Here is a 13805-nt window from a genome sequence, read left to right as displayed (position 1 = left end):
GAAAGAGTGATCACCTATGAGAGCAAACAGCTTTGGTCTCTCCTCCTGCAGGTACATCAGCTCCTGGGAAGTTCTTGCCAATCAATGCAGCTGATGCAGGAACTCCAAGCTTTCTGTGTGATGGTGTCCCAAGGAGCAGAAGACAAAGTAACCACACTTTGGGTGTAGGCATGTATGATGTGTTTCTGACATGGCTCATAGGCTCCCAGAAAATTGCTGTTTTCACATCTGCAGTGCTTTGCCCAAAATTTAGGTTTCCATGGGCAACCTTTCATACTTTCAATGCACATCACAGAATATGCTGATTTGGAAGGAATACACAAGGATGATTGAGTCCAACTCTTAGCCCTGCACAGGACACCTCAAGAGACACACCAGAGTGCTCTCAGAGTGCCTGAGAGAATTGTTCAAACGCTTCTTGAACTCTGCCAGACTTGGGGCTATGATCACTTCCCTGAGGAGCTACCACTGAAGTGAATGCAGAAGAAATATTCCCTTTTTCTCATTATCTGTGTGCTTCCACAGTCCTTACCAAAACTGAGCCATTAGAAACTAATGCAGAGCACATGACCCATTAGTCTGACCCTGTGGAAAATATTAGATTATGCAGATGTTTATGCACATCCTTTGTGTAATGGTAGACCTATTGTGTAACTTGCCTTTTTTTTCTATGAGCAAACTTACACCAGGGGAAGCTGGTAGTACTATCTTCTGATCACAGAGTTCCAGAAGGATATAAATAGGGAATGAAGAATGAACAGTGGTATTAAAAGCTTCCTCTGAACGGACTTTTTTTTTTTTGCTAAGCATATAAATAGAAATGAAACCTAAACAACCTAAACTAAACAGACCAGAATAAACACAGAACTGTGGCAGGTATTGTCATCACTGCTCACATGAGAGAATGGTTTTTTGGTTAATGAGAAAGCAAAGCCAGGAAGGAACCTTAAAGATGTCCAAGTCCGAGCAGTGGAAATGCAGACTGTTTTTCTAGGAGGTAGAGCACAGATGAGCAGCCTAAGCTCTGATCTGGTGGCACAGGGTGCCAATGCCTCTAGGTAGGGCTTTGTGGTGCACACACGTGCACAGCATCAGGCATGGGAGGTGGGGACAGATCTCTCCTTCCTGCCAGGGCCACACCAGCCTCTTCCAGCTGAGATGCTCCTGGCTTCTGTCATCAAGAGGGTGGCAAAATGTGGGTGGTAGGTGAAGAAATGCTGATGAGGGGAATATTGATGAGGCTACTGAATAGTCAGCCAAATACCTGGAATATTTTTCAAAACTTTTGGCAGACAGACAGGATTGCAGTCTGGAAGAAAAAGACCTATGTGTCTTGTTCAGTAGATGTTTCCAGCTGCTGGTAATGGTACTGGCAATAGGAGTTAATAACTGGAAAGTTACTGCTTTTTAATGCATGTGCGACTGCCATAGACGTTCAGTTAAACATGCCCTGCTTTGCATGTCTCATTTTTTGTCATCTAAATAAATTGCATGTTGTTGAACAATGTCTCCCTTTCCCAACACTATATTATTTGCTAAACAATTGGCTCCTTTTTTTGTTGGTTTTTTTTTTCTTCTAAGAAGAATGAAGTATTGCACATGGCCTTTTTCCAGAATCAAAGTTCTTTAGTATGGTTAGCCTTTCTTGTCTATCTTATTATGGACATTTATACAGATGTACTGGCAAGACCAAATTTACTGCAATATTTATTGGGCTGAATTTGAGGTTATTTATAATGTGGTTAGATGGCTATTTATTAGACATGTCACAGTAGCTATTTAACACTTCTATAGCTGTCTAGCTGGAATTAGGACATAAACCAGAATTTATTGTATATTATCCAGAAAATGTTACAGGAAGAATAAATTCTAAGAAAGATCCAACTGTCAGAGTAATGAAGGGACCAGAAAGAAGAAAGTAGTTTTAAACAGCAATTCTCAGCCAAACTGAAGGAGGGAAATATTTAGGATATGAGGAAGTCCAGGTGCAGATTTTAGGTTCTCTAAAGTGCACCAGCACTCTGCCTAACAGCTGACCTTTCCCTCATGAAATGGACATTTTTCATTTAGAAAAGGAAATGAGAGTCATCTTCTTTGATTTGTTTTTTGCTGATTAAGTAGAGTTAAAAAGTTCTATGGGACCATTTTCTCAAGGAAACTCCATAAAAATCAAGCATTTCACAGGCAGGTGTTACTTTGATGTTTTTAACGTGTTGTGTTAAGGTGGTATTGACTAGTGTATTTTACTGTGATCGATTAAAATTATTTTTTTTTCCATATTAGTGTTTTTTAACTCTGCATTTCACTGTTGTGAAAGCTTTTTGCAGCATCAGGACAAAAAGCTTTATTTTCTATTAACATCTATTGGGTTTGGATCTCTTTGTTATTTAAAACAGAAAATGAATACATGTATTGGATGTTTCATGAAAAAATGTGGATGAGAATTCCCTCCAAGGAAGAGACTTTAAGTGCAAAAAAAATTCAAAAGTAGTTATGAATTTCCTTTAAAAACAGTTTCTTGTAGCCTTTAGAAAATGCAGATTCTTTAGGAAAATAAGTCCCCTGTTTTCATATACATAAACAGACCCTCTTAAAATACTTCAGCAAAAGAAGTCAGTCTTTCTGTTTAACAAATAAACCCATTTCTGTGGGAGGATGTGGAGGAGAGAGGAAATGAGGCCATGGAAGGGTTTGCAGGTGTGAGGGTGAAGCTGGGCAGCCATTGCTTCCCACTGCTTGTGAAGGTGCAGTGGAGGCAGGATGGGGTGAAGGGAGCTGTCCTCCTTTTCCTCACACCTCCTTTTGGCACTTTCTTGGGGCAAATGAGTGTTTGTGGACAGTGCCACTGTAGTGCAGAAGCAGCAGATCCCATCCCAGCCTTTGCCTTTCCAGCCTCATTCAAGTTGTCCACCCCAAGTCCCATGGGAATACCCTCCCTGCATATGCATAATTATCTCATCACAGGATGGCAGCTGTTGTAGAGCAATAAATACATATTTATCCCTTGATTTTTGTAGGTGAAGGAACTCAAATACTCCAGCCTTCAGATACTACAGCCTTGAATGGCACAGGATGAGATGTTGAGCAACACAGAGGCAGGAGATCATGGGGGGAAACTCTTCATCCAGATTGCACCTGCATTGAGATAAGTTTTAATGATGATTTTTAGAGTGTTGCTGCCAGCTAAGCTCAAGCTAATGCTAGTGAGAAACTACAGTAGGTAATTCAAGGAGATGACATTTTCTTAAATTCATTAGCTGCCCATTGAGGGTTGAAGAGAACATAACTAAAAATAATTATTTATGAATTATGAAGTTCAAATAGAATGTGTTACTTTGCTCACACAAAACTTTAAGGGAGACAAATCAGAGGAGTTTATTAGCCTATTCTACTTTTTCAACAAACCTTACAAGGAAGGGAAAACATAAAAATATAAAGGAGTTGAAGATTCATGTTTCTATAATAGCTGTATCTGCACTATCCTACCTGTGGAATTTATTCTCTCTGGGTGGTGATGCTGTTGAATAATTTTTATTTCTCAGCCATCTTTGTTTTTTTCGCCTGTAAGCAGCTCTTTTGTGTATGTCTATTAACATGCAATCTCTCCTAGCTAGAACTTTCTTCAGCTGCCTTACACCTGAGCTAGGGGTATTGCAGGGAGCAAAGGGCAGCATGCAAAACTGATCATAAATACACTCACAACAATTCATTTTTATTTGAGCTCATTCATGCTAATTGTTCTCTTGAGGCTTGAACTGGAGCACAGAGAAATCCAAAGGGGACTCACTGGGCTGTGGGTCAGGTTTTCAGGTCACCAGTACATGGCAAGTGGTGAATAATGAGCACTGCACAGTGCCAGCTCCTTAGGCCCGACCCTGAGGATGGAGGTAAGAATTCAGCCACTGATCTCATCAAGTGCAGTCTCAGGGCTGGAGGAGAGCACAGCCACACACTCCTGCAGCAAAAGGTAGTCACAGACCTTAATGATCAGCAGGCTGGTGTGTGCAAGTAATGTAGTTGACCATGCCCTGATTAACTAGTGCAAACTGTGCCCCTGAACGTTTTCTCTATGGAATTAGTTCTTTTGTTGATGGCAATGCTCCAAGAAGTTGTTAGAGTCGCTGCTGGGACTTGATATGATTACAGATATATTTCCATGTTCAATTATGAGTACCATGATGACTGATTTGTCCCTTCCGCTGGTATAAACAGGTTAGGATTAATACACGTAGTTTGCAAACCAAACTACATATATTAAAAACTGTTTAGGGTGGATTTTTTTTCTTCTCCTTTTTTTTTTTTGTTTTGGTTTGGTTTTTTGGTGTGTTTTTTCTTGTTGGTTGGTTGGTTGGTTTTGGGATTTTTTGGGGGTTTTTTGGTTTTGTTGTTGTTGTGGTCTTTTCCTAAACAGAATCCTTTAAGCCAGTTTTAAAAGTTTGTTCTTGCAGACAGAAATGTTCTTTCCTTTAGTCTAGATTAGGCATTTGGATGGGAAATGGAATGTGGAGGTCCTCGGCCAACTTTCTGTGCAACCACATGTGAACCACTTCATGCTGTGGCTCCTTGTTTTCCTATCAAACTTTACCCTACTTTGCTTAATTTAATGCCTGTGGGAGGTGGTTGTTGTCTTTTTGTCTTTTTTAGGGACACCAGCATGTATGATCCAAGACTAAGGATTCTGGACATCACCACAGTAATCATGATAAAGGTCTGAGAGCCTCTTGGTCAATTCCAGAACTCCCACCTCTTTACACAGTGTTAGAAACAGGTCGTTGGTGAACTGCCAGCTTTTAGCATTTGTCTCCATGGGTGCCCCTTCCTGGTGTCCTATCGCTATCTCGAGCTCTGCAGCTTCTGGTCCGGAGCGCAAGGTGTTGCAATCTCTGAAAAGTATCTCCAAAGCGAAGCTGCTCAGCAGGACCAGCCACAAACTCACACACGTGTGCACACACACACACACGGATAGCTTCAGTAATATGGGTCCACGGCAAAGAGGCAGGAAGGGTCTTTGCATAGATTTCCACAAGAGCAGTTCATTGCTTCCACACTGTGAAGGGCTCTGGAAGCAAAGACAGAAAACAATGCAGGGTCTAGGTTTAAGTATGGGGGTGGGGCTGAGGGCATGAGGGCGGTGCAAAGGCGGGATGAGGGAATGGGGAACAATGGGGAAGCTCTGGGGGAGTGGTGAGGGGCAAAGGCCAATGGGGAGAACAGGGAGGGGAAAACCTGCTAAAGTCTGAACCATATAAGGTAGCAAGGGGGTGGGGCAGCCACGAGCCAACCAAGGGAGCAGAACTGGGGTATATTAACATAGCAGGGCAAAGTATTCTGGGGGAAGCCTTTCTGGTCACCCTAGCCTAGGGAGGATTCTCTGGTACCAGGGACTGTGTCACCAGCAGACTTCCTATGTGTTTTGTACTGTAGGCACATCAGTCTCCAGGATGTCCTGTTGCTTTCTATACATTGAGTTCTACTGTTGTCACAAAGCATTTGGAAACAGGTGTGTAATTATTAAGTGTAAGGCAGATAACTGCATGGCAGAATAAAGGAGTGTTCAAACCTGGAAACAAAAGTGTTAAAATAAAATTAATTTCTCTTTCTCACTTTCCAAAGATGCCAGCCTTTCTATACAAACTCCTCTGTCATTAATCTAATAAAGCTCTACTTTTTTCATAATTTGCTACTCTCTTCAATAAGCCATTCTGATATTTGTGCAGGGCAGGTATATAAATCATTGTTGCCCTTCTCTGCTTTTTTTACTTATCTGGTTCTTTTAAGGTCACTAACCTACCTTACAACTTTCATCTGGTTTAAATATTCAGCTATTGCCTTTTACACCTCTCTTCCTTGTTCATGTCTACTTGGATATCTGCAGCTGTATCTTTTCAAGTAGCTATTGATCCATGTCTCCTTGCTAAAGGTTGCTAACTTCATCAGCAGTAATGATACAAATTACATCTGTTAGGGTTCACTCACACTTCTCTTTTAGAAGGAGAGACTTCTCCCTTTGTTGTTATTGGCCATATTTTCTGTCTAGGATATCTAAAACTCAGTGAGAAAAATTATATGCAAAAACATCCTTATATCCTGTAAAACATCCTTATTCTGACACATGTAGGCTTTCACTGCCCAGGTCAGGCAGAGAAACTAATCAATCCCTACTGACCTCCAAAAGCCTGAAATATAGCTGAGTAAGGCCCCAGTCCAGCAATGCACTTAAGGATATGCTTGTGTAAACATAGGATCAGTCCCATTTTCAGTGCAATTTGCTGAGAAGTGCATTTCAGAGCAGAGCATCTCCAGGGGTGCTCCTTCTTGCAAGGGCTGTGCATGATGAGGCTGTACCAGTTGCAAACACAAGCACACTCCAAGGTATCTGGTAATCTTGCACAGGGCAAAGTAACTCTCTTTGTCTTGTTGTGGGGAGGCTGCTGAGGTGCCACTGCTTTGGAATCATAGTGTGCATTTGTGAGTGTGAACCTTTGTCCTCTGCAGAGTTGATGAGCTCTTAGGAGCTTGAGTTTCTTTTGCTGACTCTTTAAGAGAAAATTAAATTATTTAGGATTGGGCAGAATAACTGGGTGCTGCAGGACCTGACAGCTATGCCTGCTGTGTACTGAGAGACCATCCTGTCTTCTGGCTTCATCAGTTCCTTGACCCAATTGTGTTGCTGCCATGAGATTGCCAACTTGTACCCAAAAAACACAGGAGGAATGGAGTTTTATCATTGTCATCTGCCAAGGATTGAGTCTGGAATAGTTACCACCATGGTATCGAAGAAAACAGGGCTAGAAGGGACCTGAGGAGTTGACCTCATCCATCCCCACACAAACCACTCCTGATCCATTTGTCTGAAGTATTTTTTTAACCCTGTCAGCTGTGAAGATCCCCCAGGCAATCCCCTCCAGTGCCCAATGACCCTTGCAGCAGGGAAGTTATTCTAGTGCTGAACTCAGGTCTCCCTTGCTGAATTTAAACCCATTACTGTTTTTGTGCTTTCCCTGTAGATGTGGATAACAATCTATTGCCTTCATCTTTGCATAAGCCATTTATATAATTGAAGACTGTTTTCCTGTCTCCTCTCTCCTCTCTGTCTTCCCTGCTCTAGACTAAATAGCCCAAATAGGATGAAAGCTGGAATGGGGTGTCAAGGAGAAGGAGTTAGAGGAGGAGATCAGAGAGGGATTAATCCTGCTTTAAGTCCCTGCAGAAATGGACTTTTCCTTCTGAAGGATGGGGATGTGGAAGGGGGAAACAGGATTCTCAGTGCTGCTGATTCACTAACACAGATCTGTGAAATGTGTATCTGCCACTGCCTCACAGACTAAGGAAGAGGGGCTTGGACTGACCATCTGCTGAGCTGTGACCTAGATATCCATCATCTGTGCTTGGGAAATGAAAGCTTTAATTTCTTACATTGGTGAAGAGCATATCCAGCTCACATCAGATCCTGTGAGATGTATCTGGTTGAGCTTCTGTGCATCACAATAGCTGTTTCCAGGTGCTGTGTGTCTTACACAATCAGATAACATGATGTAGCATCACCACCATCCAGACTGCCCACCATGAGCCCTGCCAGGGAGCAGGATTCTTCTCCTCTCATGGTAAAATGTTGTTTCTGCTGCCCTCACCTCTGCTCAGTTCTTCCCACCTATGCACAGCATGGGAAGCCACTCACCACACACGCTGCCTACATGTGTTTCAACTGCCTACATGTTTACAACTTGATTGCTGTTCATAAAACCAACACATGGAACAGGCAAACATGGTCTGATCCAGAATGCCCTGGGGCGTGTTATGTCAATGTCACATACATTAAGAAAGTACAGTGAGCGCTCAGAGTGACTTCTCGTATTCAGAACCCTTTTCCATTATTCACATCTGCTGTCAGAGCTGCAGCCCATATGCAGCCATTGCTGTCACAACCTGGAGGAAACAAAAATACTTCCCAGCCTGGAGACTTCCAAAAGTGCAAGGTAGGGGAAAAAAATGTTTCCTTACTACTTAATGCTCCCAAACAGCTTTCGGTGGCAGTTTTGCCTTCTCCAAGCACTCCAAGAACAGCACGTAAGGTGGAGCTGTGTTCCCTAGACTCCTGGTGATATGGGATCACAGGATTATTTATATCAGAAAAGGGCTGGCCTTGAAGAAAGCAAAATATTAGATGCTGTTTGTGACAGCAAGAAAGTTCATTGCATTTCAAGAGCACTGCAGGCTAGCTCCAGCACTCCCAGTCTCTCTTCCTCCCCCACTGGCTCATCAGCCGGCTGTTAAGATTTTCCAGTTCAGAGTCAAAAAAATCTTGACAAATTGCAATCCAGTTGTTTGGTTGGGGTTTTTTGGGAGGTTTTTTTGCTCTCTCCCCCTCCCTTCCTTCTCAGAGTGACTTTGAAGATTACATTTGTATTTCTGAATTAAAACCACATTTGCCCAATACTGCAGAGGGGGGAAGGCAGGGGCAGAAGAGAGAAGAAAACCTTTTGTTCTCCTCCTCACAGTGACCCCTCACCTGCCAGGGCCAAGCTCCAAAATAATTTCTAACAGCTGAGGTTAGTCAGGGACACCTAATCCCGGAAAGCTGGCTCTGAATTCCAGCACCAGCACACAGTGCTTGAGTTTCATCAACAGCCATTTACATCTAATTCTCCCAAACCTCTGAAGTGTGAGTATATGTACAGGTGTGTGCCTATTTAATCAAAAATACTTTTTTTTTTTTTCATAAATCTGAGCCCAAATGGCATCAACAGCGGTGACAACACTCATGTTTTTTAAAGCTAAACAAGCTCAGAAACTGTTTTGAGAATGCACTGGGGTCTTCTGAGTGTACCCTAAACAGCTGTGTCTACAGGATGCCCAAGAATTGTGATTCTCGGCCAAAGGGCATGGAAAAGGAGTGCTCTGTGCAAACAGAACTGAAAGTATCTTGCTGAGTGTGCTGAGACCTGTCCTGTGTGTTTACAGAAGGGGCATAAGGAGCATCCTGGCAGCACAGAGAGAACAGAGAGACACTTCCCAGGATTCAGCTGATGAGAGGATGTGACAGCAACAAGCTCACTCTGAAAGAAATGCGCCTTCCCAGGCATGAACCAGATGGGATGTGTTGGGTAAAATTGCAATTTTTTCTTCTTTGGAGTCAGTCAGAAGGAGTAGTGTGCTATTTTTCTCATGAGAGTTTTAATTTTTTCAAAGATAATCCCCTGGTTTACCCTAAGTGTTGGTGACCCAAGAATAAAACTCCAGTTCTGTTGCATCCCTTCCCAGAAAGGAAATTTCCAGCAACTTTACTCTTTGTGGTGTTTGCTTTAAGACCATTCACTTTTTATTAAGAAAAAAACTTTGGTTTTGTTGTTTAGCCAGTTGAAATGAGTAATGCAAATGTTATTTGCATGGGACAAAGGAAGTGTTTTCTTTGAAATTATCTCATCTTAATACTTGATGACAATGGGACTGCTTGAATGTGTGCAGCGTACAGCATCCATTCCCTCTGTTAGAGCAGATCTTCAGCCAACCTGATATAAACCATCCTATAGGAGAAAACAAGAGTAAGAGGTGTCAAATATTTAAGGCTGACCATCCCATGGATCCAGTTCAGTCTCCACAAGGAAACAATTAGGGTGTCTGAAAAGATGTCCTAAAAATATTGGAAGTTTCTGTGGGAGATTAAACACTACAGAATATTGATAATTAAAAACATAGGCTAGAAATAAAAAATTATCTAGAGAAAACTCCTCCAAGGAATAGGTATTTTCTGTTGTTCAGTGCAGACACCACTGAGAGCCTGCTAGCATGGAAAGTACTTGCTATTGATGAAAAGTAATAATATAAATCCACAGTATGGCTGAATTTAAATCAGAAAGGGAAAAAATTAATATAAAAGATTTAAGTATTACAGCACAATTCCCTCAAGAAGCAAAGGAATCTCATATTTGGAAGTTATTTAAATGTAATAATCTTCAAATATTCATGTTTCTGAAAATGTTTCTTAAATGCTGTTTCCAAAATGTTGCGAGAAAACAATTGTGTCCTGAGTTGATTTCAAAACCATGGAAAATAATGTTGTTTCAAATAAACACAGAAGAAAATGTGTTATCAACAGAAATTAAGGGGGAAGAAATCGTCCAGGTCTGTGTGTCAAGGATGGTGAAAAAGAGAGAGAAAAGGCTTCAACGAGAAAGCTGGAAAAACCAGTGTGGAGAGGCAATGTCATTCCCAGCTGACCAACACATCCGTGCAGTTTGTGTGGTTATGATCTATTCCCCCTCAGCTCCAGCCGCCGCTCTCAATGCTGCCTGCTGCCAAGAAGTAGGTTAGAAACCTATTTTTGTCTCTATTCTTCTGTGGCCATGTCTTGGTCCCTGCACCTGTGAGAAGAAGGGAAGGTGTGACTGGCAGCCATGGGCCTGTCCTATGCTGGGCTGAGGAGGGTGCCTGGGGCCCAGCTCCCTCTGTACCCCCTGACAAGGGAGAATAATGATCCCTCCAACAGCAGGGATTGGCCCTGGGGGTGCCCACCTCTCTCTGCTTGCTGGAGAAGGATTTTAAGGGAATTAGAGACAGTCTGTGGTTAAATGCCTAAACTAAACAGGATGAATCTGAGCTAAAGCACATGTAAAGTGCCAGCCCCATCCAGTGACGCTGCACCCAAGCAGTGCAGGAGGTTTTTGTGTTAACTCAGATCTTAGTGGTCTGGGTTAGAGGGGCCTTGCAAACCCTTGTGCTGATGTGGCTGAGGTGGAGATGGAGGGGACTCAGGCAGAAGCAGCAAGCTGGGGATGAAGCAGAAGGAATTGTGTTGTGACAGAACATTTGGTGCTCTGGGGTTAAAAGCTGCCTGCTTCTCCTGCTGTCCCCCAGGGCTAGTGATTTTATCACTTCTGCTCCTAACATCCTTCTTTACTTTCCATATATCAGCTGCCCTTTGCCCCGCTCTCCCCCCCTCTAAATTTGTCCAGTTGATTAACATAATTCAGTTAAATTTAGTAATCGTTTTCAACTTTTACTTCCCTTTGAAGTTAGCTAGAAGACGTGTCAGGAAGCTGCTCTGATTTTCCCACAATATCATCTAGAAATTATAAAAACTACAATAAATTAACCTGAAGATACTATCTCTCCTTATGGAGTTGCCTTATTTGTGTCTCTGTGTCGTAAGTACCAAAATCCTCCTCTTGTTCCTCACTCCTCTCTTGTCAATGCCAGGCAAAGGCTGGAGAGAGTGGTTTTGCCACCCTGCAGTCCAGTGACCTTTGGAGGACAAGTGGTCCATCTCCCTGTGGGAGATTGGGTGTTTTGCCACTGGTCAACAAAATACTGTCCTCAAGTGAATAGTTTTACAAGTGGCAAACACAGTCAAGGCTGCTGCCTCAGGGCCTGGCACAACCCCAAAACTCAAGGGTTTGTCACCACTGAGGTGGTTGCAGGAGATGCCAAGCAGGAGCGTTAATTCTAATGTGTCCCTCTCATTACATTTCCTTAAAATATCTGGAGTGTTAAGTCCAATGCTGCACTATTTTATCTGAGGCAATTGTGTTCCCTCTGACATGAAACAAATTGCAAAGCAGTTGCCTCATCATTCTGCCTCTAGCAGATCTTGAGTCCAGCTTTTAAAACCGATTTTTCCCTTTTCACAGTGCATCTGTCAAGATCCCGCTCTGGAACAGAAGATCAAACAGGGGCTGAGGAGAACAAAAGCTGACCCAAACCTTTGACCTAAATTTAACATAAAGCCAAATGAAACCTTAGAGGTTTGTAAATGTTCGTGAAACATTTCCACCTCCTGCTCCCCTCTCCTTTATCTTTGGTTTCTTTATACTTCTACACTTACTATTTCTAATTGAAAGTCTAATGTAAAGCTCCCCTAAATTAACGGAAAGGCTCTCACTGATTTTAGTGCCTTCTTATTCAACCTCCCAAAGAAAGGAAATAATTTCTTTAATGAAAGTGCCTTTAAACTTAAGAGACAATAAAATCTGAAAAGAGATAAGGAAAAGCAGAGATCAAATGCAATTTTCCAGCTAGCAGCACATGTCCTTGATCTGAACCACGCCCATAAAATTGCTATGGATATTGTTATTCCAGGAAAACATATCACTGTACAGAAACAGAGAACTGCTGAGACAATGGTGAATTGTTTTAATAAGCTTTAATGTCTCCTATTAAGGAATGGAAAAATTTCTAGTTTTTGCAATCAGGTTGAGCTTTAGAAGCTGACTGCTGGTAATCAGCTGGAATTTGTCACCTGAAATTTCCATTTGTACATGTGAGACTTTCCTTTGTACCAATATTGCAAAAATGAAACACATTAAAGCTTTATTGGGAAAATAACTCTGCTACTCATACAATTTGTAGCCTTCTAGGTGATTCTTTTCAGAAGGAGGTAGTGATTGTTTATGAGGCTTAGTTACACCTGAATTTCCCTAAATGATGCATTAGATGGTCAGAATAAGCATGTTCTTGTCAAAATTATATTCTGTATTAATGGACAAGGGTCTTGAGGAAGGCTGGCTAAACCAGCCCAAACAAAAATTAAGATGTGGCTCATGCTGTAAGGTTGTTACATTTTCTTTTGGCAGCGACAGGTCCTGATGGATTGGTGTTGCCAGTTCAGAGCTTGGTCTCTGTAGTACAGACCTGCCTTGAGCTCCTGTTTTGCTCATATAAATTGAGTGGTTTATGTGTGCAGACTAGTATAGCTGCATATTTTACTTGCGAATACATGCACAGCTTATCTAGGGAAATGTTCCCCAATATCTGTGTAAGACAGTTTTGGTGTTCACAGAAAAACATGTGCTCCAAAGGTTGCTACTTGGTATTAATGGAGAACACAGATGTGCAAAGTGGTCCTAGGAAGATGCTGTTAATAACAAGCACTGCTTGTTCATAATTTTCCTATAAACAAGCATTATTTTAATATTATTAATATGCAAATTTTACACAGCATAAGGCTTTTTCATTCTCTCATTTTCTTTTTATCTCCTATTTGTGTTTTTTCCCCTTACTCCTCCTAGATTTTCTGCTTCTGAATTCCTCCAAAGTTCTCCCCAGTGTTAAGGCTGGACTGTGTGGTGTGTGTAAATGTAGTTCCTCGGCAGATCCCAGCCATGCGGCTGGGAAAATAAACATCTCTCTGAAACATCTATCAAGAATCGGTCTATATATATATCTCTTTTCCACGGGCCTTGTTGTGTGATACGCGTGTTGCAGTTTCCCCACTGTAACAAATGGTGGAGAATGCGGGCAGAGCGATCCACGATCCCTAAGGACAGCGACTGATTTGTGAGTAAACTCTGGATTTCTCTTCTTGTTTTTGTTTTGCTGTTCCATCTCTAAACTATGGAGGAACCATGGAAAGACTCTTGGCTCTCAGAGCCACATACGGACATTTATCTTAAACTTGAAAAGATTCTTGACCAATGATGTCATAGGTTAGGCCAAACCACTACAAATGATTTGTAAATTTTAGCTTAATTCAAGCTGAAAAGGAACTGAAACACTTCCTGGCATGGTTGTTTAAGAACTTTTTCTATGTTTCTTGGGATCTGATTCTTACCAAAGACTTTTGGAAGACCATTTGGACACAGTTAATTTCTGAGTCAAAATATATGCCGATGGAAGAATATTTTCATGAATATTATTTAATTACTGAGACTGTTGAACAATGTCAGCTGTGTCCTTGCGAAGTTAAAACTGCTTCAGGGACCGTGCGACCCGGGCCACATGGACCGAGCGCTCTCCGAGCAGCAGCGAGGCAGTTCCCATGCGCGGGCAGAGCGATGCGAGCTGCAGTGTCAGCAGCAGAGCGAGGTGCA

General features: G+C 42.1%; 1 long non-coding RNA gene across 8 annotated transcripts in view; it reads left to right on the top strand.

Annotated features, from left to right (window-relative positions):
* The window catches only part of LOC108449858, a 61336-nt gene extending 48203 nt beyond the window's left edge, over window positions 1–13133 (top strand). For 4 of the 8 annotated variants that reach the window (XR_001866153.1, XR_001866149.1, XR_001866151.1 and 1 more), the window contains 7 exons: window positions 52–147; window positions 3018–4708; window positions 5425–5500; window positions 8962–9104; window positions 10097–10306; window positions 11628–11741; window positions 13005–13133. This is a non-coding gene — a long non-coding RNA (uncharacterized LOC108449858). Of the gene's footprint in view, window positions 1–51; window positions 173–3017; window positions 4709–5424; window positions 5501–8961; window positions 9105–10096; window positions 10307–11627; window positions 11742–13004 lie in introns of all 8 variants that reach the window. The other 4 variants (XR_001866152.1, XR_001866156.1, XR_001866155.1 and 1 more) reach the window with 3 other exon arrangements.
* The last annotated feature ends 672 nt before the right edge of the window (window positions 13134–13805 follow it).

This window comes from Corvus brachyrhynchos, unplaced genomic scaffold (genome assembly GCF_000691975.1).
Source record: "Corvus brachyrhynchos isolate BGI_N302 unplaced genomic scaffold, ASM69197v1 scaffold91, whole genome shotgun sequence".
Taxonomy (NCBI): Eukaryota; Metazoa; Chordata; class Aves; order Passeriformes; family Corvidae; genus Corvus; species Corvus brachyrhynchos.
The sequence above is the reverse complement of the archived record's forward strand: the minus strand, read 5'-3'. Positions and strand labels throughout refer to the sequence as shown.